Below are 22,313 nucleotides of genomic sequence, written 5' to 3'. Positions count from 1 at the left end.
GTAAATGAGTATTATTTCTATTGTTTTGTCTGGTGCTTGTCATCAAGATTATCATTATAGGGACTACTTCCCTGTTGTCCATGGGTTGAGTCCATGCTCCTGATACAGAGGGCCTGGTTTAATCCATGGTCAGGGAACTAAGATCTCATATGTCTCAACTAAGTCCTGGTGCCACAGCTATGGACCTCATGCACTGAACAAAGGTCCAGTAAGCCAAAAAACAAAAAATCCCATAATAATGGTATCATTATAGCCATTTATGTCTTATATTTAGTGTGAAAGTGAAAGTCGCTCAGTAGTGTCTGACTCTTTGAGACCCCATGGACTCTACAGTCCATGAAATTCTCCAGGCCAGAAACCAAAGTGGGTAGCTATTCCCTTCTCCAGGATTGAACCCAGGTCTCCCACATTGCGGGCAGATTCTTTACCAGCTGAGCGACAAGGAAAGCCCAAGAATACTAGACTGGGTAGCCTATCCCTTCTCCAGTGGATCTTCCCGACCCAGGAATCAAACTGAGGTCTCCAACATTGCAGGTGGATTCTTTACCAACTGAGCTATCGGGGAAGCCCTGTATTTAGTGAGGTATAAGGGAAATCAGGTTTCAGTGTTCCTTAATTTTCTCCTCCCTCTTTTCAAGTCTTCTTCCCCTTGTGGATTTCAAGCTGCCCAGGAGTTGTAATTCCAGAATATGTTCACATTTAGTTCTCTCAGTAAAACCAACTCACTTGCCCTATATTCCACACATTTAAATTCTAGTTTTGCAGATACATCTAATCCATAGGTAGGAGATAAAATTTGCAAGTTAGTGTCTTTCTAGTCTTAGTTAAGAGCTATTTTCGCATTCACCTTATCTCAAATGAACTATAGAATGCTGAGAATCTTGGCATAGCTGTGGAGAAGACATATGAAGACAGGATGAGTTTGTTGTATGAGCTTCGGTGGTCAGCTGTGCAGGCTTTTTGCGAGTCAACCCCAACCTTTCTTGCATGGTCCCTGATTCTTTACTGTGTCCCAGGATGGAACTATTTTTTAGGGGTCTCATGTTTATTTCCACATGAAATTCAAAACAAAATTTAAAGGAAGACTATGGTTATGTCATTTAGAATGATCCAAGCAGGAAACCACCTTAGGTTTTCATTGTAAAGCAGGTGCCTGTGTTGTAGTTTTAAAGACAGAGCTTTGTGGAATAGTCCAGTATCTAGAAGGCAAAAGGCCTTGAGTTCTCCTGCTGTGTTCCACTTTGTTCTTCAGACTAGTCACTGGGCATTTTTGTCTCACAGAGCTAATTGTATTTGCGACATACTGATCAAAAATAATTTCACAGCCTTTTGCTTATTTTAAGAACTGAACAAATGTACTGATTTGTGTAAATAAGACAGAGTGGAGAACTCTTCTGGGAAATGAGAGATTTTTTAAAACAACTGTCTGACTGGAGACTACAGAAGGTTTAATTAGCTGATGCTTGCAAAATACTTTGAAAATGAAACCCATGATGTTCTTGCTAAGTATGATGAATACCATTTATTCTTGGGTAAGTAAAAAGTCATATATTTTGAGACATTCAAATTTGGTGTGCACTCTACAGAATACAAATTGTTATTTTTGCAGAAAGAGCAAATAAAACTCTGTATAAAAATGCAGAAGTGAGACAAATTTTTGAATATAGAGTTATTATTCTTGAAGACTTACATATGCAGTGTTTATGTGAAATTAGATAAATGTTATTTTGCCCAAATGTATGAACTTATTCAAAGGCAGCAGCACAGCTGAAAGTAAGGAGCCCTGGAATTTAAGTATAGTATGGAATTGGAAGATCTAAGTCTAGCCCTGAACTATCTAAATTTTTGAAAAACATTTATTTATTTTTTTGGCTGTGCTGAGTCTTACTTGCGACATGTGGGATCTAGTTCCCTGACTGGGGATCGAACCTGGGACCCCAGCATTGGGAGCACAGTGTCTTAGCCACTAGATCACTAGGAAAGTCCCCTGACCTGAACTATATACTTTTTACTAGCTGAGAGACTTTGGTCAAGTCACTGGTTTCTTCATCTACAAACCAGGAAAAACGATAGTAGTTTTCCTATTTATCTCCTAGGGTTGTTTTGAGACTCAAATGTGATCAAATAGTCATTTGACAATTTTACTAACTATAAAAATGAAAAAAGATATCATTTCATTGAAACATTCATAAAGATAAAGATGGCTTAATAACTGTAATGAGTAATAATTCACAGAAACTTTAATTCATCCTTTTACTTAGAGTTCTTAAACTATGATCATTTTTTTCTTGGACTGTGCCACCTGACTTGCAGGACCTTAGCTTTCCAACCAAGGATTGAACTTAGGCTCTTAGCAGTGAAAGCATGGAGTCCTAATCACTGCACCACCAGGGAATTCCCTTAAGTTATTATTTTCTTCCCTTTGTCCCATTTTCCCCGTGGTGGGAATACAGAGGTTAAAGATGAGAGATGGTGGGGAAATTCAAGGAGAGCCTTTTCCTTCTCTTAGAAACAAAGTGTCTCATTACCAAATTTATGGGAGAACTCATCTGGGGTTTTACAAGATGACTGCTAGACTCTGTTTTATAGGTATGGCCTTTCTGTGGAAGCCGAGGATTTGAAATTTCAAATGCCTAGAGGTCTTCTACTGGGTGGCCCATAGACCACCAAAACAAATATCCAGATGAAACATTGATATGGCAGAAACAGGTCTTCCATTAAGAACTAAATACCCACGAATGTCAACTCTATTCTAATTCATGTGAGTAGTTGTCTTGAGACAATTTTGTAACATTTTTCATTTAATATGTATAAACCTATGGTATAGTAATGATGACTGTAAATTTCTCGCTGCATCTTCCATTGAGAAGTGAAGTCAAATTCTCCTCCCCTTGAATCTGGACTGGCTTTAGTGACTTACTTGACCAAATGATTGAAGTGGAAGTGATGTCCTGGGACTTTGGAGGTTAGCTCATAAGAAGCCTTAGAATTTTGACCTGAATCTCTCAGAACGTTTTGCTTTGGGAGTTCCAAGCCATTTTGTAAGAGACTGTCACCCTACTGTAGACACTGTTCAACGATCCCTGCTAACCCCAGCTTTCATGTGTCCTTGCAGAGGCACAGTGTGTCTGAGTGGAGCCACTATGGACCCTGCAGAGTGACTCACCTGCCAACTCAGTATTCCTGAGTGACCTGCCCAGACTCCTGACCCACAAAATCTTGAGAAATTGTGCAATAAGTGTTATTTGAAAGTCACAATTTGTAAGCAGCAATGAAGAATTGGCATGGGCAATAAATATCTTGAGTGAAGTATTCTTTAGAAGTAGAATCACTTATATTCATCAGTGTACTATTTTATTGAAAAAATAGGTTCTCATCCTTGGCTAGTTAATATAGTAACTGATGCAATGCCTTATCTTTTTTGAGATTTTACTATGTGCCAGGTACTATCATAAATATTTCACCTATGCATTATTCATGTATTCCCACTTGTCACCTCACTTCCGCTTCATAGAGTATCCATCCATCCATCCATCCATTCAATGAGAGCTTCCTGTGCACATCCTTCTGACCACTGTACCCAGTTGTGACTGAGGAGCATGGAAGCCAAAGGATGCAAGAATTTCCAAAGGGGTGGCTTTGACATTCTCAAGGATCTTTCTCTTTCTAGCTCAGGAGAAATTAGTACATTCTTTCCATCCTGTAATGCGTAATTGAGGGATTACTTCAACTATATTTAGAGGATCCCCACAGGCTTATCTTAGGCAAGATTGTGCAATAACCCTGTTTCGACATCTCTTCATCATTCCTTTCAGAGTTCCTTATCTTACTGTGCCACCCACCACTCACTAATCTCGTGTGTGGGTGCTCAGCCGTTAAGTTGTGTCTGACTCTGCAAACCCATGGACTGTAGCTTGCCAGGCTCCTCTCTCCATGGGATTTTCCAGGCAAGAATACTGCAGTGGGTTGTCACTTCCTCCTCCAGGGGATATTCCGACCCAAGAATTGAACCTGCATCTCCTGCAATGGCAGGTGGATTCTTTAAGGACAGAGCAACCTTGGTCTCATTTCACAGCTTCGTGTGAGATGGACCCTTGGAGGCAGTTCTCTGTTCTCCTCCTGAGGCATTTGACAGTCCTCTGGAAAATCACCACCCCTCCCTGCCCTGGGGTGTAGGGAAGAAATGACTTGGGCCGTATTTATTTTTCTTTCCTCAAATCATATTCTGATATTTGTCAATTTCCTCTTTCTCTGTGAATGCAGGGGTTTCTCATACTTACATTTATTCATTCCTCTCCCTTTTCTTGCATATCCTTTGAGGCACAGACTTCTGAGTACGGTCTGAGGTGGATGTGCCACAAAGCCAAGAAGCTCAAATTCCAGGGCTCCCTACTTGTGCAGGCTTCTTACAAAACCCTATGCCTGCTTTTGATTTTTCTATTTCTAAAAAAGAAGGGCCCACACATTGTGTCAACTTCTGGTTTGCAAGTTCTGAATCCACTCCTGAGTATGGCTCTCCTGAAGGCCTGTGGCACTTGTCAGTTACAGAATTAATATCTAAGTGATTTGTTTCCTTGGGCTAGTAGCATGATGAGTTGCCTTTCAAAGCCGACCTAGCCCCTGAAACGATCAGTTACATTAGTCCTATTCTTTGCCTGCCTTTATTTCCTCTCTCAACCCCCTAATTTATTTGGTTCTCAACCTCCTTGGAATGTCTTTTCTCTCAACGCCAGGTTCTTAGCTTTCTCCTTTGACTGCTTTTATTTGAATTTCCCTTATTAGTTAAACTCTACCAGCACATAAAACCTCTTTGGATTCAATGGAAATTGCCTCTGCTCTTTTGTTAACAGAGTAAGTTGGTTGTTGAGTTCAGCCAGTTGGGAAAAGAATTTCAAGTGCTTTCGGCTCCATGAATGTACCGAGAATCATTCACTGGGGTTGTTCTTTTCCAGGATTAAGAAAAACAGCAAGTCATACCTAAGAACAGTTCCAAGTAACCTCATTCTCATGGTGTTGGGGAACAATGGTGGGCTTTGAGGAGTAGTTTTGAGAACTGTTAATGAGAGCACTCACTCCAAGCAGAAGTCCCTTCAGAATTCAGTTCTGGTCACAGTGGCTTCTCACGTGGCCAACATGCTGAATCTGAACAACTGTCCACCCCAGTGGTGCAATGCTACTCCTTATCTGCCTTCTGTGAAAGCCGCGGATACAATAAACCCTAACGGATTTCATGGCTGGGGTTTGGGGAGTTCTTTGAATATAGGGTGAAACCCCTAGGCTTATTTATGCTGTCAGAGGGGAAGGTCTAGAAAATTCTTTCAAGCAAGGAGAAGACACAGCTGGTCTACAGCTGTGCATTCTGCCTTTCCCACACTGGGAAGAGAGTTTGTTCCTCTGAACATCCACACATCTTCCACTTGCTCCCTCAGATTCATTCCACTCCCACTCTCCAGCATTCTCCATCCTAAACTGTCCCAGGGCCTGTGTGAACTGCATCAGCAAGTTTTCTTGCATGATGGTTTCTGTTGGGTTCAGCCAATGGGGTGCATTGTCAGGAAAGATTTGAGGGAAGGAGGAGAGTAAAATTAGGGAATATATTTTTTCAGCACCCTCTTGGTGACTATGTCTCTCACCTGAAGATCAGTGTCCCTCTCCATGCAGTATTTTCTGAGTTCAAAAAGTCTTCCTCTCCCTGCTGCATACAAGTTTAGCTCTTACTAGTTTATTCCTACAACCACTTGTGACTTCGCTATGCCCTGCTCACTCCTTAGTAAATCACCCCTTAATTTCACTCTTCTTAAATTCCCCGGAGAAGGGAATGGCAACTCACTCCACTATTCCTGCTGAAAAATCTCATGGGCACGGGAACCTCGAGGGCTACAGTCTACGGGTCGCAAAGAGTCAGACACGACTGAAACACACTCAAGTCCACAAATTCAATTTTCCTGCCTGGATCCATCATTTCCTTGCTGAGACTTTAAACCGCACGGTCTTTGATTCAAATTTAGGACTCATGGGTTTAAATATAATTCAGATCCACTGTCGACAAAGCTTCCTCCTGCTCCCCTGTCCTGCCCTGTTTCAAGTCTTTCCATAGTAGCTATAGGCACACACTCAGAACCCTAGAGCTGGTATACAGACTATTAGGATGAAGACATTTGAAATTCAACAGAAGCAAAAAGAAAGCTTCTCAGAGCTTCTCTTGTCTAACCAAAAACAGAAAATATGAGAAGTGAGAACTGTCATATAAATTGCCTCTTCAGTGTGGCTTCTACTCCCAGAAGAGAGACCAAGAGTGAATCTACCATAAGAGCAACTCCTCTTCAGGGGAGTTCTATGACTTTGAAGAAGACATAAAAACCACTTATATCTTTATAGACAAGTATCACAAACTCTTACCTCATTTGTTCTAAAAATTATTTGTCTTTCCTAAAGAAATCTTTTTGTTCTTCCCATGGAAGCTGTTTCTCTCCCTTCTCTTTCTCCCACTGTGTTAGGTAGGTAAGCCTTTAACAGCTTAAGGAAAAAGCAGAGACATTACTTTACCAACAAAGGTCCGTCAAAGCTATGGTTTTTCCAGTAGTCATGTATGAATGTGAGAGTTGGACTATAAAGAAAGCTGAGCCCCAAAGAATTGATGCTTTAAAACTGCAGTGTTGGAGAAGACTCTTGAGAGTCCCTTGGGCTGCAAGGAGATCCAATCAGTCCATCCTAAGGGAGATCAGTCCTGAGTGTTCATTGGAAGGACTGATGTTGAAGCTGAAACTCCAATACTTTGGCCACCTGATGCAAAGAACCGACTCATTGGAAAAGACCCTGATGCTGGGAAAGATTGAAGACAGAAGGAGAAGGGGACGACAGAGGAAGAGGTGGTTGGATGGCATCACCAACTCAGTGGACATGAGTTGGTGATGGACAGGAAGGCCTGGCGTGCTGCAGTCTATATGGGGTTGCAAAGAATTGGACACGACTGAGTGACTGAACTGAACTGAACTGAACCTTTGTTGGCCTCTCTATATGTGGGAATAACCCTTTTCTCCTATTAATCTGTATTTGGTCAGTTTAATCTGCAGACCCCAATTACTTAACGTAAGAGGGTAGAGGAAAAAGTTTTTCCTCCCTTACATATCTTAGCAAGTGCACATATTTCTTTTTAAATGAAACATATCAGTCCTTATCTTTGGAGACAATAAAAAATTACAAGATATTACGTGTGATTAGCATTCAATTAAGATGATTTCGCACAGGATTTGAAGGTGTTATAGAATAGAAGAATTTTAGAAAGAAATACGGGCAACTAGCTCTGGGAGCGTTTTGTGTTGGAACCTGGCATTTTTCACTTTACTCTTCCATTTCCCTTTTCATGCAGTCTCTGGAATGTCCTGACACCAGGATTAATCTGGAGACTTGGGAAGTAAATGAGTCTCTCTGTTCTTTCCCTTTCCCACACCAAAGGAAACAACTCATTAGCTTAGGCCATCTGAACACTTCTAAAAATACTGGTTTTAGATGATTAGTCCCAGAATGTGTAGAAATTTGCCTAATCAAGAGTAATCTACTTAGCCAAATTAAAACAAAATTGTATTGTGGATGAAAAATACTGCACAAGGGGAATCTGTTGTTAATTGTTTTTGGACAATGGCTATTTTGGGTTTCATGGCACTGATATGTACACACTGCATTCAATAACTGGCTATGAATCTCTAGAGATATTAACCCCTCTAACAAGATACTGGGAAGCATGAGGTGAGTTGGCCACCTCCAGCCATGATCATGACGTCAGACCTTACTGTGGCCACCATCTAAACACAGGATTTAGGAAAAATAAAACAACAAAGAACCAAATTTAGAGTAAGCATGGGCTGGGTTTTTGTGTGTCATCTTTTGGGAAAGAAAAGAAGTTAATCATATCCAGATCTCAGGCCATGGTAATCTCCAACTTTCTACCCAGATTATTTTTCAAATTATAAGCAAACATTTATTTTTGAAATCAATCACTTTGCATTGTTTTCCTATCACAGGAAGACATCAATCATCTATTTTTATAGGTGAGCTGATGCTGATACTTTCCACCTCTCTGCTTATCTAAAAAGATACTGATGCAAGACCACTGGGTATGCCAAGGTCTATGCCAAAAGCTCTAAGCTCCTAGTTTCAAACAAAAGCTTCCTGTAGTTTTCCCTGCCTATATTTTAGAAATCATTGAAATGTTGTCCTAGAAAGAGATTAATCTATATCCCCTTAAAAGCTTGCTGTTATATGTGCTGGAACCAGGGAGCAGGGAAGAAGAAGAGAAGGACAGAAGACATTTGGGTTCAACATCTGTGTTTTGTTCCTTGTGAATTCCAACAGAATGCTTTATTGATTTAGAGTTAGCTCAAAGTTGTTTGGTCCCCAATAAAAGGCTGGGAAATCTACTGAACAAATGGTTTGAGAGTTAAAAATGATTCCACTGTGCTAAGGCAGCATGAGGGACTTTCCTGGTCAAGTATCCACCTGCCAATGCAAGAGACATAGGTTTGATCCCTGGGTCAGGAAAATCCCCTGGAGGAGGAAATGGCAACCCACTCCAGCATTCATGTCTGGGAAATCCCATGGACAGAGCATCCTGGAGGGTTACAGTCCACGGGGTCACAAAGAGTCAGACATGACTTAGCGAATAAACGACAGCAAGAGAGGCAGTATGAAGATTTGACCAATCATGATGTCTTGATACCAGCTACAGGTTTTCTTTGACCCATAATCAAGATCAATTCTGACTTCTGTAGATTTTAGGTCATCTTCCCTCTGTGTCTCTATCATTTTATATAAATAATTAGGTAACTCAACTTGAATCAAGTAAAACTGCATTACTTTGGGGGCTATTGAGGGTCACTCTGAATGGAGGATTCTTATCCTTGTTTATTTACTTTTATTAACTCTATGGGCATAGCAGTATTATGAAACTATGGTAAACTTTGGGCTGTGTTTAGTCTCTCAATTGTGTCTGATTCTTTGTGACCCCATGGATGGCAGCCCGCCAGGTTCCTCTGTCCTTGGAGATTCTCCAGGCAAGAATACTGGAGTGGGTTGCCCTGCTCCAGGGGATCTTTCCAACCCAGGGATTGAACCCAGGTCTCCCACAGGAGGATTCTTTACCATCTGAGTCACCAGGGAAGTCCAAGAATACTGGTGGGTAGCCTATCCCTTCTCTAGGGGAGCTACCCTACCCAGGAATCGAACCGGGGTCTCCTGCATTGCAGATGGATTCTTTACCAGCTGAGTTACCTGGGAAGCCCACGGTAAATTTTACCCTATTATAAAACAGAACAGAACAAAACAAAACAAAAGCACTTATGTGTTCTTGTTCTGCTCATACTCAATTAAAAACTTATGAGTTGAGCTTCCGTGGTGGCTCAGTGCTAAAGAATCCACCTGTCAATGCAGGAGACATGAGTTCAATCTTTGGTCTGGGAAGATCCCTCATGCCTTGAAGCAAGGAAGCCCATGGGTCACAACTATTGAGCCTGTGCTCTAGAGCCTGGGAGCTGCAACTACTGAAGCCCACACACACCCTAGAGCCTGTGCTCTGCAACAAGGGAACCCACCGCAATTCGTTGTCCGCATACTGCAACGAAGACCCATCAGAACCAAAAGTAAATAAATAAATAAATGACCCCTTGGAAAAAAACTTGCAAGTTGATTGGATGCTCCTTCTAAAAATATTGCCCATTTTGGGGGCTAGGCTGCAAATCTGGGTCTTACACTTATTCAGTAGACTAGAGTGATTATGTGGTAGCAATAGCGATGTGATTGGAATGTGGCTGGTAGTTTCATTGTTTCAACAATTACAGACTTTTGCCAGGTATTTGTAAAATATGTGTTTCCATAAATGACTATTTTGAGAAGTGTCTCCATTTATCTCAATTAAGTTTTAGGAATTTGGGGTGACTCTTCTTCAAGCAGCATGGCAGTTTCTCATTATCCTGAAGGGAATGAGTTGGCTGAAAGGGTGGCACGGGGCATTAAAGATGTTAGGAAAAGGACTTCTCTAGTGGTCCATCCATTGGTTAAGACTCTGAACTCCCAATGCAGGGGGCCCAGGTTCGATCTCTGGTCAGGGAACTAGATCCCAAATGCGGCAACTAAGACCTGGAGCAGCCAAATAAAAAAATGCAAATAAATAAATGTTTAAAAAGATGTCAGGAAAAGATTATAGAAAGATATTGACTTTAAAAAATCACCATTTTTTTTTTCTCGTTTGAATGACATTCCACATTCAAAAAGAGAATCAAGAATGTGTACGTGGAGGATTTGCTTTGCTCAACTAATGGATCCTTGAGATAGGAGTTTAGAAACTCCCAGGATCAAATAAGAACATATTTTTCCTTCTTATGGGAATGAGAGTAGTAATAGTATGACCATTGTTCCTGAACGAGGCAGGTCAAGGTCACTGCAACTTTTCTGCATAGTTGCTTAAGAGAGAAAACAGAACACAGACTCATCCTCAAGTCTGAAACCCCTTTGTTGAGTTTCCTTTTGTATCTAAAGGATTAGCTTTCACGGTGGGAGAGGTTGTAATTGGATTTCACCATGAAAGGAGATTGTAATTAGATTTCTCAGCAGGTCTATGAGTTCTGCCCCTGGGAATAAAACAGAAAAAGGCCTGAATAATCTTCCCTCTAGCTAGAAGGGTAGCCCAGCCAAGTCTGCAGAGATTGGTCTGAAAAGTATGGGTAGAATGGGCCATGTGGCCCATTGACCTCTGATAGAGTAATGTCAGCTCTGGTCTCCAAGACTAAGTGTGTGGTCCTGAGGGTAGAAAGCAGTGTAAGTGATAGCTAAATATTGCTTGGCATTTGGTAGGAAACATAGGACATTCCTCCGAATGAAGCCCTCTGACCCTTGGTCTCTCTGTCTCTTGGTTTCCTAAAATTTCTACCTCTTAGACAAGGCAAGGGCACCTAAAGTTTGGCATATTCTAGAATCTGGCATTCTCCATCTAGATTTAGATGGAATTTACACAAACAACCAGAAAATATTTTGGGCACTGTGGTTCATTTTGAGTTCTTATTTGTATTGGTTCCATTTCAGTTTCTATAATATTTTCTAGAAGTTTAAATTGGAATAGGATTGGGTCAGAGTAGGTATTGTATTTGATTTATTTTCAGCTCCTATAGATTTTTAAAGAAAGAACATGAGTTTAAATTACATTTAAAATATCGCATTTTATTTTTAAAGTTCTGCTTGTTGCCTTGCCTTATAAATCTACTTACTCCAACCAGGTATCTCCATGGGGTACTCCGTATCTTGCTATATCTATTCTCTCTTCTCATCTCCCTGCTCTTTCTTTTTCTCCTAAGCGTTGACAAGCTGTCTGACCACTGAACTGGAATGGAAACATGGCCTTCCATGCCTTTAAAGTCAGGAACAGGCTTGGAGTCTAGTCTTTTCCATCTCTTGTGTTGGCTATGTCGACTCCTTGGAAATCTTAGTGCTGGCAGTTATTCTTTCAAGGTTTTCTAATTGAATTCTCCTCATGTTGACTCGAATTCCTCAGGCAGCCAGTATATACTCTACCATTGATGGTTCCTTCATTGGCAGCCTCAGCCAAACTTACAAGTCCTACTCCTGCTCTTTGAGACCTAGGAAAGTTCCTTTACCATTTTCAGTTTTCAAGGCAGATGATGACTACTTGACCTGATCATCTTGCCTGATCGGATGTAAGAACTGAGCACAACATAACATATGCCCCAGAAAAAGGAGATGTTTGCACTGACTGTTTTCCCTGTTACTTCACTTTTCTTCATACCGTTAGTATCTTGTTTCCCGGAGTATGTATGTCCACACTTCCAAATAAGGCCAGGTATCTTTGGTGTAGTTTGTTTATATCAGGGGAAGACTGTAGGCTGCTATTTTTAGTAATTATTACAGCTATGGAAAAATTTCCCTTCAAGGAAATGGAGTGAACAAAATGATTATTATAGATACTTCATAATCAGACTCAAGCAGAACATTCTCCTCCACCCTGCCTTTACACATAGCCAAGTTATCAGAGAGCAAATCCCTTAGTCACATTTTGGCTAAGGTATACATGTTGTTACCTGATTCAGAGTTAACTCTGTTGCTTCAGGGCTTTTAAAGTATTAGTGAATCTCTTGGGAGAGCTCTATAGCTGGGTGTTACAGTAATCTGAAGGATTAAGAAAGATGGCTTTCTATTTCGAGATCTCTGCTGAATCACCATTTGATATCAAAGTGTTCCAGCTGTTCCAGTGTATGATACACTCAGACTCACAGATACAGACTTCTCTAAGGCTCTGACCTTCACCTGCCTGTCATCTTGACTAACTGAACCTACATCACTTTGCCAACAAAGGTCCATATATTTATATCTATGGTTTTTCCAGTAGTCGTGTACAGATGTAAGAGTTGGACCATAAAGAAGGCTGAGCACTGAAGAATTGATGCTTTCAAAATGTGGTGCTGGAGAAGACTCTTGAGAGTCCCTTGGGTAGCAAGGAGATCAAACCAGTCAATCCTAAAGGAAATCAACCCTGAATATTCATTGGCAGGACTGGTGCTGAAGCTGAAGCTCCAATATTTTGGCCACCTGATGCAAAGAGCCAACTCTTTGGAAAAGACCCTGATGCTCGGGAAGATTGAGGGCAGGAGGAGAAAAGGGCAACAGAGGATGAGATGGTTGGATGGCATCATCAACTCAAAGAACATGAGTTTGAGTAAGCTCTGGGAGATGGTGAAGGACAGGGAAGCATGGCACTGTGTAGCCCATGGGGTCACAAAGAGTTGGACATGACTGAGCGACTGAACAAAAACAACAACTATGTGAGTCTAGGCAGGGATAGAAAAGGTTCATACCCATTGGATCTTCAATTCTAACCCGAATTGAATATTAAACATGACTCAAGCAGAAGATAGATACTTTCAGTGCTTAGGGAAGAGGGTGTTATGGGGACCTGCTTAGGCTTCATGCCTCCCACTGCCCTGCCCCTTCCTCTCAGAGGAGCTGGCCTTCTCTCTGTTCCTCAAATATACCATGATCCCTCCTGCTACAAGGTCTTTGCACAAAGTATTGACACACTCAAAATTCTCTTGCCAGCACCCACTTGCCCCAACCACCACTGCCCAGCACACACAGTTCTCAGAGAGTTAATCTTTGTTTAGCCTTTGGATCAAGGGAAGCCATCACTGACCTTGAGTGGAGGTCAGGTTCCTTATATACTTTCTTAGAACAAAGGTATTTTGCCTTCTTAACACTTATTAATCAGCATATAACTATACACAATTCATGCTCCATATAATGCAAACTCCCCCCCACCCCAAATCAAGCCACAAAAAAGAGAGATTTGCCTTATATTCTAGTACTTCTGATGTTTCCTACATGAAAGGTCATGGTCTCAATTATTTCATTTTCAACAACAAAGTACCATTTCAGGCAAACAGCCTGAAATGATCTCAAGCAAGTCTTATTTTTGATCTTAAGAAGGTCACCTGGACAAGAAAAAAGGAGATGAAGATATTTAAAGCAGATTTAGTAATTATTCCTGAGGCATGACTTCATTTTTGCAAGTGTTGGAATCACACAGTTTTAGAAAACCACACTTTATAGACTCAGGTGGTTTAAATAAGCCCTCTTTAAATAAGCCCTTTAAAGAGCACTGGAAAAAAGTCATATAGTAGGTAATTAAATGTAGAGATCATAACCAGAGGATGAGAATTTATGCCTGGGGCTCAAATCTGCAGCACCAGCAGATTTCTGAGAAGTGACTTGCAGAAGACAGATGATGCACTATTCTCTATTAGATAATTACAGAGTGGATCCAGTGAACACAATGATGCTAAAGATGCACTAAGAGACTTTTAACAACATCATTTCATGAAATAGGAAAATGGAAAAAATTATTTTTAGAAGCATAAAATATTTAAAATGATATGAGATTTAAAATAAAGTATTTGCAACAATAGAGTAAGTGTTCTAAGTATACATTACAATATATTATCCATCTGTGCACTTAGGCTGGCCAAACACTTTGGCTGAGGATCTTGTCATGAGAGAAATGAAGGTGACTTTTTGTTTGAGGTCACCTTATGTTTGGGCAAAGACACTTTTTTAAAAAAAATTATCAAAATCTAGTTGATTTACGATTTTGTGTTAATTTCTGCTGTACAGCAAAGTGATTCAATTATACACACACACACACACATATATGTTCTTAAGAAAAATATGTATTTTTCCACTTTTTATTACTGCGATGATTTGATTAATACCTGTCTCCCTAACTACATAGTAAGTGCTACAAGAACACAACCCTTCTCTGTTTGCACCTGTAGTATTCCAAGCATTTCACACAGAATTGTTGTTCGTTCGCTCAGCAGAGTCCAGCTCTTTGTGACCCCGTGGTAGTACACCTGCAGTACACCAGGCTTCCCTGTCCTTCAGCATCTCCTGGAGTTTGCTCAAACTCACGTCCATTAATTTGGTGATGCCATCTTATTAGTCATTTGAGACATAAGATAAAAATATTATTTGTTTCATGACCTGAAGAAATAAGTAATATTTCAACACTGAGGAAACTAAAATGGAATTTTTTTTTTGGCTGCACCATGTGGCAAGCAGGATCTTAGCTCCCTGACCAGGGATCAAACCAGCGCCCTCTATGGTGGAAGCACAGAGTTTAACCACTGGTCGGCCAGAGAACCACTGGTGTGCCAGAAACTAAAAAAAAAAAAAAAAAAAAAGCATTTTAATGAAAGATAAGATGCTTTGATACCTTTTGCCCTAGCATTAATTAAGATGAGAAGAATCTTTTTTACTCTTTATAAATATAAAAATCCTCAATTATTCCCTTTTATTCTCTTAAGACACACAAGGGTTCATGTTTATACAGTGACAATTCTGAGGCCTGTTTTCATTATAGGTTACTTACTGGGAGATTCAAGGTTCAAAAAGGCCATTCTTATCAGAGTTAGACCTAATGGGAGGAGTATTAAAAGAGCTACGACTTCTTGAGCACTTCCATCCATTGTTTCAGTGAACCCTTCAACGATCTATGAGTTAGCTGTTATTCCCCTTTAAGATGCAGGGGAAACTGAGGCTTGGTGAGCTTTACGGCCAACCTTTACCACTGGTCATAACCTGCAATAAGAGTCTTACACACAGTATGCTAAGTGGCTTCAGTCGTGTCCGACTCTGTGCGACCCCATAGACGGCAGCTCACCAGGCTCCGCTGTCCCTAGGATTCTCCAGGCAAGAATACTGGAGTGGGTTGCCATTTCTTTCTCCAGTACATGAAAGGGAAAAGTGAAAGTGAAGTCGCTCAGTCGTGTCCGACTCTTAGCGACCCCACGGACTGTAGCCTACCAGGCTCCTCCGTCCATGGGATTTTCCAGGCAAGAGTACTGGAGTGGGGTGCCATTGCCTTACACACAGTAGCTCATTCAATTCCCATGACCATTTTACGGCCACTACTATCTCTCTTTTATATATGGGAGGATGAGGTGAAGAGTGGAGAAGATAAAAATCTGGAGAGTCTGAGTGCCAGGATTCCAGGAAACCTGCGCCTGTATCCCCTTGATTGATAACCACGTGGACAGACTCATGGTGAAGCTGGGAGAAGGCAGTGGGAACTCGGAAAATGGCTCTATTGTGGGATGTGCAGCCTGTGCTAGAAAGTGAGGTCCTTGGTTTTTTTTCCTCCTTGGCCTTCCGGGTGGTTGTTCCCTGCACTCCACAGTAAAATGGTCACCGTTTAGTAACTTTCTTGTTCATTGTCTTTACACCCATTCATTGACTCTTTAAAGGAAATGTTTGGCTATTGCCACTGGTGTACATAAGTTGGTTGCATAATAGGAAGGAAAGAAGCCAGGACGGGAGGCTCCATTTCTAAAGAAGGCTTTTTAAAGCCGACTAAGAGTGATTTCACAGAGAGGGTTGTGAAACTCGAGTCTCTCTATACCCTTTCATTGCTATGACGACAGGCTGCTCCTGCTGCATGTAGCCAGAAAAAGCAGCTGACATTTCGGTCCTAGGAACATAGGGGAGAGGTTTACAAAAACAAGAAACAAAACCCAAACCCTGGCGTGTGAATTTCAGTTAGAGAGAGAAAAAAAAAATCACCCCTGAGAGCAAGTCAAAACCCCTATTCTTGCCTTTAGAAAAGATAAGAAAGGAGAAATGTTGGGGCCTTCTCTCCCATCCAAGTAGCCAATAAAACAGATTTGAGCACAAAGCCCCATTTCGTCTCACCCTTCTTAACAGCAATCTGAAACAGAAAGCTCACTCTGGTTTCACTTGACTTGGCCATTATGAAGCAACTAATTGATAAAGCAGTAATACTTTTTGTTGAGCTTCCCCCCCAGCCCCCCCACACACAAGGGAATTCACTAGGGTCAGACTTATTTATTTTTCCATTTCTTTGGATCAAAAGACAATTCAAAGAATATTTCTTTCTTGACCCCCAATTTTACTGCAAGAAAAATTATTCCAAGTGTGTAATCAAACACTTCCTCACTAGATTGGGGCTGGCCCATGTACAATATTTATATTATGTATAAAACAGACAATTGATGGGAACCTACTATATAGCACAAGGAACTCTACTTAGCACACTGCAGTGACCTAAATAGAAGGAAAATCTAAAAGGAAGGGCTATATGTATACATATGGTTGATTCCTTTGCTATGGAGGAGAAGCTAACACAACATTGCAAAGCACCTATGTTGCAATAAAAATGAATTAAAACAAAAACAAAAACTTCTTCACTGTGTGTCTAGTATTATTCCAGGTGCTGTACGTGACATTAAAAAAACATCTTATTTAAATCCTACAACGACCCTAGTGTAAGCATTATTATCACTGTTTGCTTAATAGATGAGTAAATGCAGTCCGGAAGGTGTGATGTGACCCCCCAAGCTCACATAGCCTCTAAGAGGCAGAAGTCAGGATTTAAACTCAGGCGTATTATACACTGAAACCCATGCTCTGCCTACTCTTCTGGGCATAGACCTGGCATTGACATTTTATTTTACAGCAAGTGTGTTACTACAAGGAAGAAACCCTGAGGGAAAACCTAGAGTAAATTCCCTTTCTACAGAGGTCTATTCACATTAGCTATGATCGATAGATTGATTCAAATGTATCAGGCATAGCTAATTTCCTCCCAATTCTCACAACAGATCACTAAGGCAGTAACTAATTTTAAGATCCCGATTTCCACAAATGGGCACTGAGGATCAAAGAGTCATTTTCACAAAGTCACAGACCCTGGTAAAGCCCAGATGTAAACCAAATCTGTATGTTTAAAGAGCCCACAATCTTACTCACTTTATTACACCATCTCCCTACAATCAATCAAGACCATGCCACACACTCTATTCCCCAGACTTCTGCTCATCTTTTGATGCCCAAGATAAAAATCAGGCTAGCCTCAGATGGTACCACCATTGCAAGCACAGCCCTTGGGAGAATATGCTCTTTGGGCCTTGTGGGAACCAGTTCCTAGCCTCATTGGACATCCCTTGGGCAGCCAGGCCTACAGGGGAAGTTCCTCTGAATTTTGGGGGCTTCCTTTTCCTTCACTGGAGGTTGTTCCAAAATGATATGTGGAGTCTGAAAAACAGTCACTTATATTCTTGGGGGAAAAAGAATCCCAACACATTCTGGACCTTGCGCTAAACTTAAATAAAAGAGCAATGTTTTATATTACAGATCAACTGAATAAAAATAACAAGCAGTTGAGAGGAAATGAAAAATGTTTGAAACTGTCCAGACACATCTCTATTCATTTCATTTCTGTCATCACTATTTATTATTTTTACTTAGTTGATAAGTGAAACTGTGCCTGAGTGCCTATTGGGGATTAAACACCAAAGGATCTGGAAAGGAAAGGCCAGGACTTGAATTGCTAAATGGCTGTACAAAAATTCCCTGAAAGAAAATAAACAAGATTCATTAATAACATGTATATATTCTTTTCCAAAATGTGGAAAGCAACACTGGATGGTCAGTGGATGAAACAGACTGCTGCGCTTTGCTGAATGGACAGAAATATAAACTTAAATCTTTTCTGAAAGGGGTGTTCTTTTTTTTTTTAAATAGTCGTAGTGAATGATAGTCATAACCATCAGGGTTGAGCTGAATAAGCTGTGAACTGAAAAACCGATATCCATGAGAAAGGGGAAAATAAAAAAAAAAGATTTCTGCTGAGTTGGACCAAGTGAACATTTCTATTCAGCGTACTTAGGCCCTGGGCCAGAGGGGAGCTTGGATATAATGCCAAGGTGACATATTTAACCTCTGCAGATTAATGGCAGTTCAAAAAGGATACACTCTCTGCAAGACCTCTTGGTTATAGTATCAACAGCATTGATCTGCAGTTGAAAGCATGGTTTTCTCCTGCAGGGTGACCTCTAATTCCCAGGAGGAATGAGGGAGCATGGCTTTCATTATTGTTTTATTTTAGAAGATAGAGTCAGAAATGAAGATACCTTACAATATAGGAGTTATGATAATTTTTTAGCTCTTCGATTCCCCTCTCCCTTTATCTCTTCCTAAATAAGACATTATTAGGAATTAGGAATTTTGTGTATGTGAGTATGCATCCTAAAAAAATAATGGAAGGAGACAAGAGACAATGAGTCAGAAAACTCTAAAAGGGAATCGGGAAAAAAATAGTCGCAATAGCTAAAGAAATGATCAAAGATGAATGTAATACTATGGAAATTTTCTTATCTTTTGGAAAAGCAAAATGTTCCATTTCTACATTGCTATTAGGTAAAAGACTGGGACAGTGGTGATGACTGAATAACTTCAGATAATTTAAACAGGGAAAACACCCAAATTAATTTGAAAGTTTATTTTTAACAACCACTTTCCTTTTGATTTATTTAATACAGTTAGTCAAGTATTTCTGCAAAACACATTTCAGGATTCAGACTTCACCAAGATCTGAATGCTAGTCTGGCCAACAATATTTTTACACTTAGAAGCATCATTTACTAGTATTTGCTTTTTAACCATGGGGAAGAAAAGGAAACATGAATTTCATGTTAAATTGCCTAGTAAGTAGTTTTTCTGTAAATCATGCAAAAGGGTTTTTTTTTTCATTGTTGTTGTTAAAAAGTGGCTTTGTATTAGGCAAAAATATTAGCCGTCTCTATCCGATCATGCAAACTAGGTTAACAAATATAATTAAGCCGATACAGTAAACTTCTTAAAATTTACCTTCAGGTAGGTGGCTGGACCCAGAGCCTCGGCAGAAAATTGCAGCTGAATCCTGTCTTTGCACACAGCCTGGAAATAAGTTTGACAAACTCCCAATACTCTTTAAATCTCTTTCCTTGTTCAGCTCTGCTTCTTTGCCCAGAAACACATTCAGGTCTATTGGAGTTGAAATTCTGCTGCTCTGTCAACTCATCAGGGTCTGAGGTGACAGACGAATTCGGAGGTTGGCACTGGGACGTATTTCAGACTGTCATCGTTTTTTTTGTTGCAGATTCCTGCAGTTCTCCGGCGGTCCAGCCTCTCCCGAGGAGGGCAAGGGTGCGCTGAGCGTCACAGGCAGTGCAGACCCGCAGGAAGGAGCTCACTCTGCCCAAGAGAATGGGGTTAACTGTCCTCCCCTCAAGCTCTTGTTCTCAGAGGCTCATAACTTGGCCAGAATATAAGCACTTGGCTCCTTATGCTTTTTTTTTTTTTTTTTCCTCTTCTCTTTTTCAAACAAATCTAAAAGGTTTTACAAGCAGGATCTCTTTTGGGGGGTTTTTTAATTTTAAAAGAGACTGAAAAGAGACTCCATGCTGTGGTTTCTTCCTAAAGGAAATTGGGGGGTGGGGTGGGGGTTAAGGAAGGGGAAAGAATAATTGTAGCAGATGCATTTTTACATCCCCTGTGCAAAAACTGTTCTCGTGAATGGGTCTGAATTTAGTAACAGCAGGATATTGCAGGTACTTGAACCTTTTCAAAAAATGACCTTCAGAAATTTACATATATATGAAGTATTATTCCTTCATAGTATGGATCACTTATATGTTGATCCAGAAATGTTGCAGTTCATAAACTATTCTTTCCCCAACACAACTCTCTACCATAACCCCCTGTATAATGATTGATCTGTAAGAGGGAGCTTTCCCATGAAATAGACTTAGCATTTTCGTTACTTCTATATGTATCTCATCTCTTCCACTGCAACTTCTACATTTATTGAACATTTGTTATATGTCAGACACTGGTTAACAGTTTTTTATGCATCCATTTCAGTTGATCCTGCCAAGTCTACATGAAGTGACCATCATGTCCATTTGATGATAGTGTGGTTTGGTGGGAAAGTCTGCACGTTTGAGGCCACACCTCTTGGGTTTGCACATTGGTTCCTAACTGTGTATGACCTGGGATGAGTCACATAACATCTCTATGCTTCAGAATCCTTATCTATAAGATGTGGATATAGATGAGATGATAATAGTGTCCATCTCAGGCGGCTGTTCTGCATTGTAAGTAGGTAAATACCTCCTGCCACCCAATAGACCCTCAAATGTTAGTGATTCTGCTTTACATAACAAGACGGGAGCTTGGTGAAGCTGAGTGACTTTTCCAGGGTCTCTAGCTTGTAGATTGTGGAGCAGGATTCCAACCCAGCTACCTTGCTGACCAACGCTACTCAACATCTAGGCTCTAACACTTCCTTCTCCGCAAGCTGTGAGGTCGCTGAGGGTGGGAACGTGCCTCTCTGTTTTCTCCATGTGCCTAGCGCAGTGCTTGGCATAATGTGAATGTTCCGTTAACATTAGGTAGGTCAGAGTTTAATGTAGCTTTAAATTTTACTACATTTATGCCAAAATCAGCACAAAAGTCAAACAACATTATCAAAAAGAAAGAAAAACCCCACCTGTAATTCTAGGCAAATACTCCCTCAGACAATTGTCTTCAGTCACTTTAGAAACATTGGCCCTATTTATTTTTCAGATCACTGCAAGAGAAGGGTAATAAGAATTATCTCAGTTTTGCAGTTGGGAAAATTTGGGAGCAGAGGAAACTGGGCAAGTTGCCTAGGAACTGCAAACAAGTCACGGTGCAGCTGGGAACTGTCTCAGTGTCTCTGCAATCAGAATCGCTTGTTCCAAACTGCCTTGCCAGGCGCAGGATGAAATGACGTGATGTCCTTTTGCCTCAGACAATGGGATGTTTTTCCTTAGCCAAGGTCTGGGGTGTGAGCAGTCTCCTCAGAGAAGGATCAAAGGGGTGGGCTGTGTTAGACTCTGGTTCTCCTCTGCCTCTGCACACGTCTGGGTCTGAGAAGTGTGGGAGACACGGGCACCATTTCTTCAAAGGCTCTGAGGACCTCCGGTGTGGTGGGACTCTTCCAGGGTACGAGTGTGCGAGCTAAGTCACTTTGGTCGTGTCCAACTCTTGCGACCCCACAGACTGTAGCCCGCCAGGCTCTTCTGCCCCTGGGGTATCTCTCCAGGCAAGGATACCAGAGTGGGTTGCCATTCCCTCCTCCAGGGGATCTTGCCAACCCAGGGAAGGAACCATGTCTCTTCAGTCTCCTTCATTGGCAGGCAGGTTCTTTACCACTAGTGCCACCTGGGAAGCCCTACAGGGTACCGAGGGCAAGCGTTACTGAAGGACAAGTTTTACTGAAGATTTTACCTGGAAAGGCTAAAGGAAATTTTCTCTGGGACCTCAAGTGTTAACTTCTTGTAACAACATTCCCCTTTTGTTTGACATGGCTTCATGAGATTGGTTTCAGGTAATTACAGCAATTCAATGAGAATGTAGGGAAAGTTTCAGCTGGAGGGATGTGGGAAAAATATTTGACCAACGAGAGTATTTTTTCTAATACTAAAATTGATATCTTATGTTTTTACAAAATGATCCTAATTAAAGTTCTTAACAGAAGTCTGTTAACATAACAAATAACTTGGTTAGAGCAAACTGGATTTATCTCTCAAATGTAAATATGTATCTAGGGAATTTGTGGGTGGCAAACCTTGAGAATTTTGACTCTCGGTTATACAGGATTTTGCTCTAGGTCTTATTAATCTATAACAATTAAAAAGACCCATTGTATTTCTTACAACTAGATAACAGAGAAAAGTGAGTGTGTATATTTTAGTCCTTTGGTAAAAGGACCTTGAATCCACAATATCTAAGTATGACTTTATTTTGGGAATGTTTATGGGCAGATATCCAAACTAATTGTTTCTAAAATTGTTGTTTCTAAAATAGTTTACAGCTCATGAAGCTGAGGACAATAAGCCTACACCAATATGGCACTAACAGATGGAGCTGTGGAATGGATTTAGAAACTATCC

General features: G+C 40.7%; 1 protein-coding gene across 1 annotated transcript in view; it reads right to left on the bottom strand.

Moving 5' to 3' along the window:
- Positions 1-19,644, bottom strand: part of SPARCL1 (SPARC like 1) — a 49,646-nt gene extending 30,002 nt beyond the window's left edge. Inside the window, exon 1 of the mRNA XM_081580695.1 lies at positions 19,222-19,644. The gene's annotated coding sequence lies outside the window, so the exon portion shown is untranslated. The remainder of the gene's footprint in view (positions 1-19,221) is intronic.
- Positions 19,645-22,313: the final 2,669 nt, after the last annotated feature.

Source organism: Giraffa tippelskirchi, chromosome 1, assembly GCF_054371585.1.
Source record: "Giraffa tippelskirchi isolate mGirTip1 chromosome 1, T2T-mGirTip1v1.2.pri, whole genome shotgun sequence".
Classification (NCBI taxonomy): Eukaryota; Metazoa; Chordata; class Mammalia; order Artiodactyla; family Giraffidae; genus Giraffa; species Giraffa tippelskirchi.
This window is presented reverse-complemented; position numbering and strand designations above follow the sequence as displayed.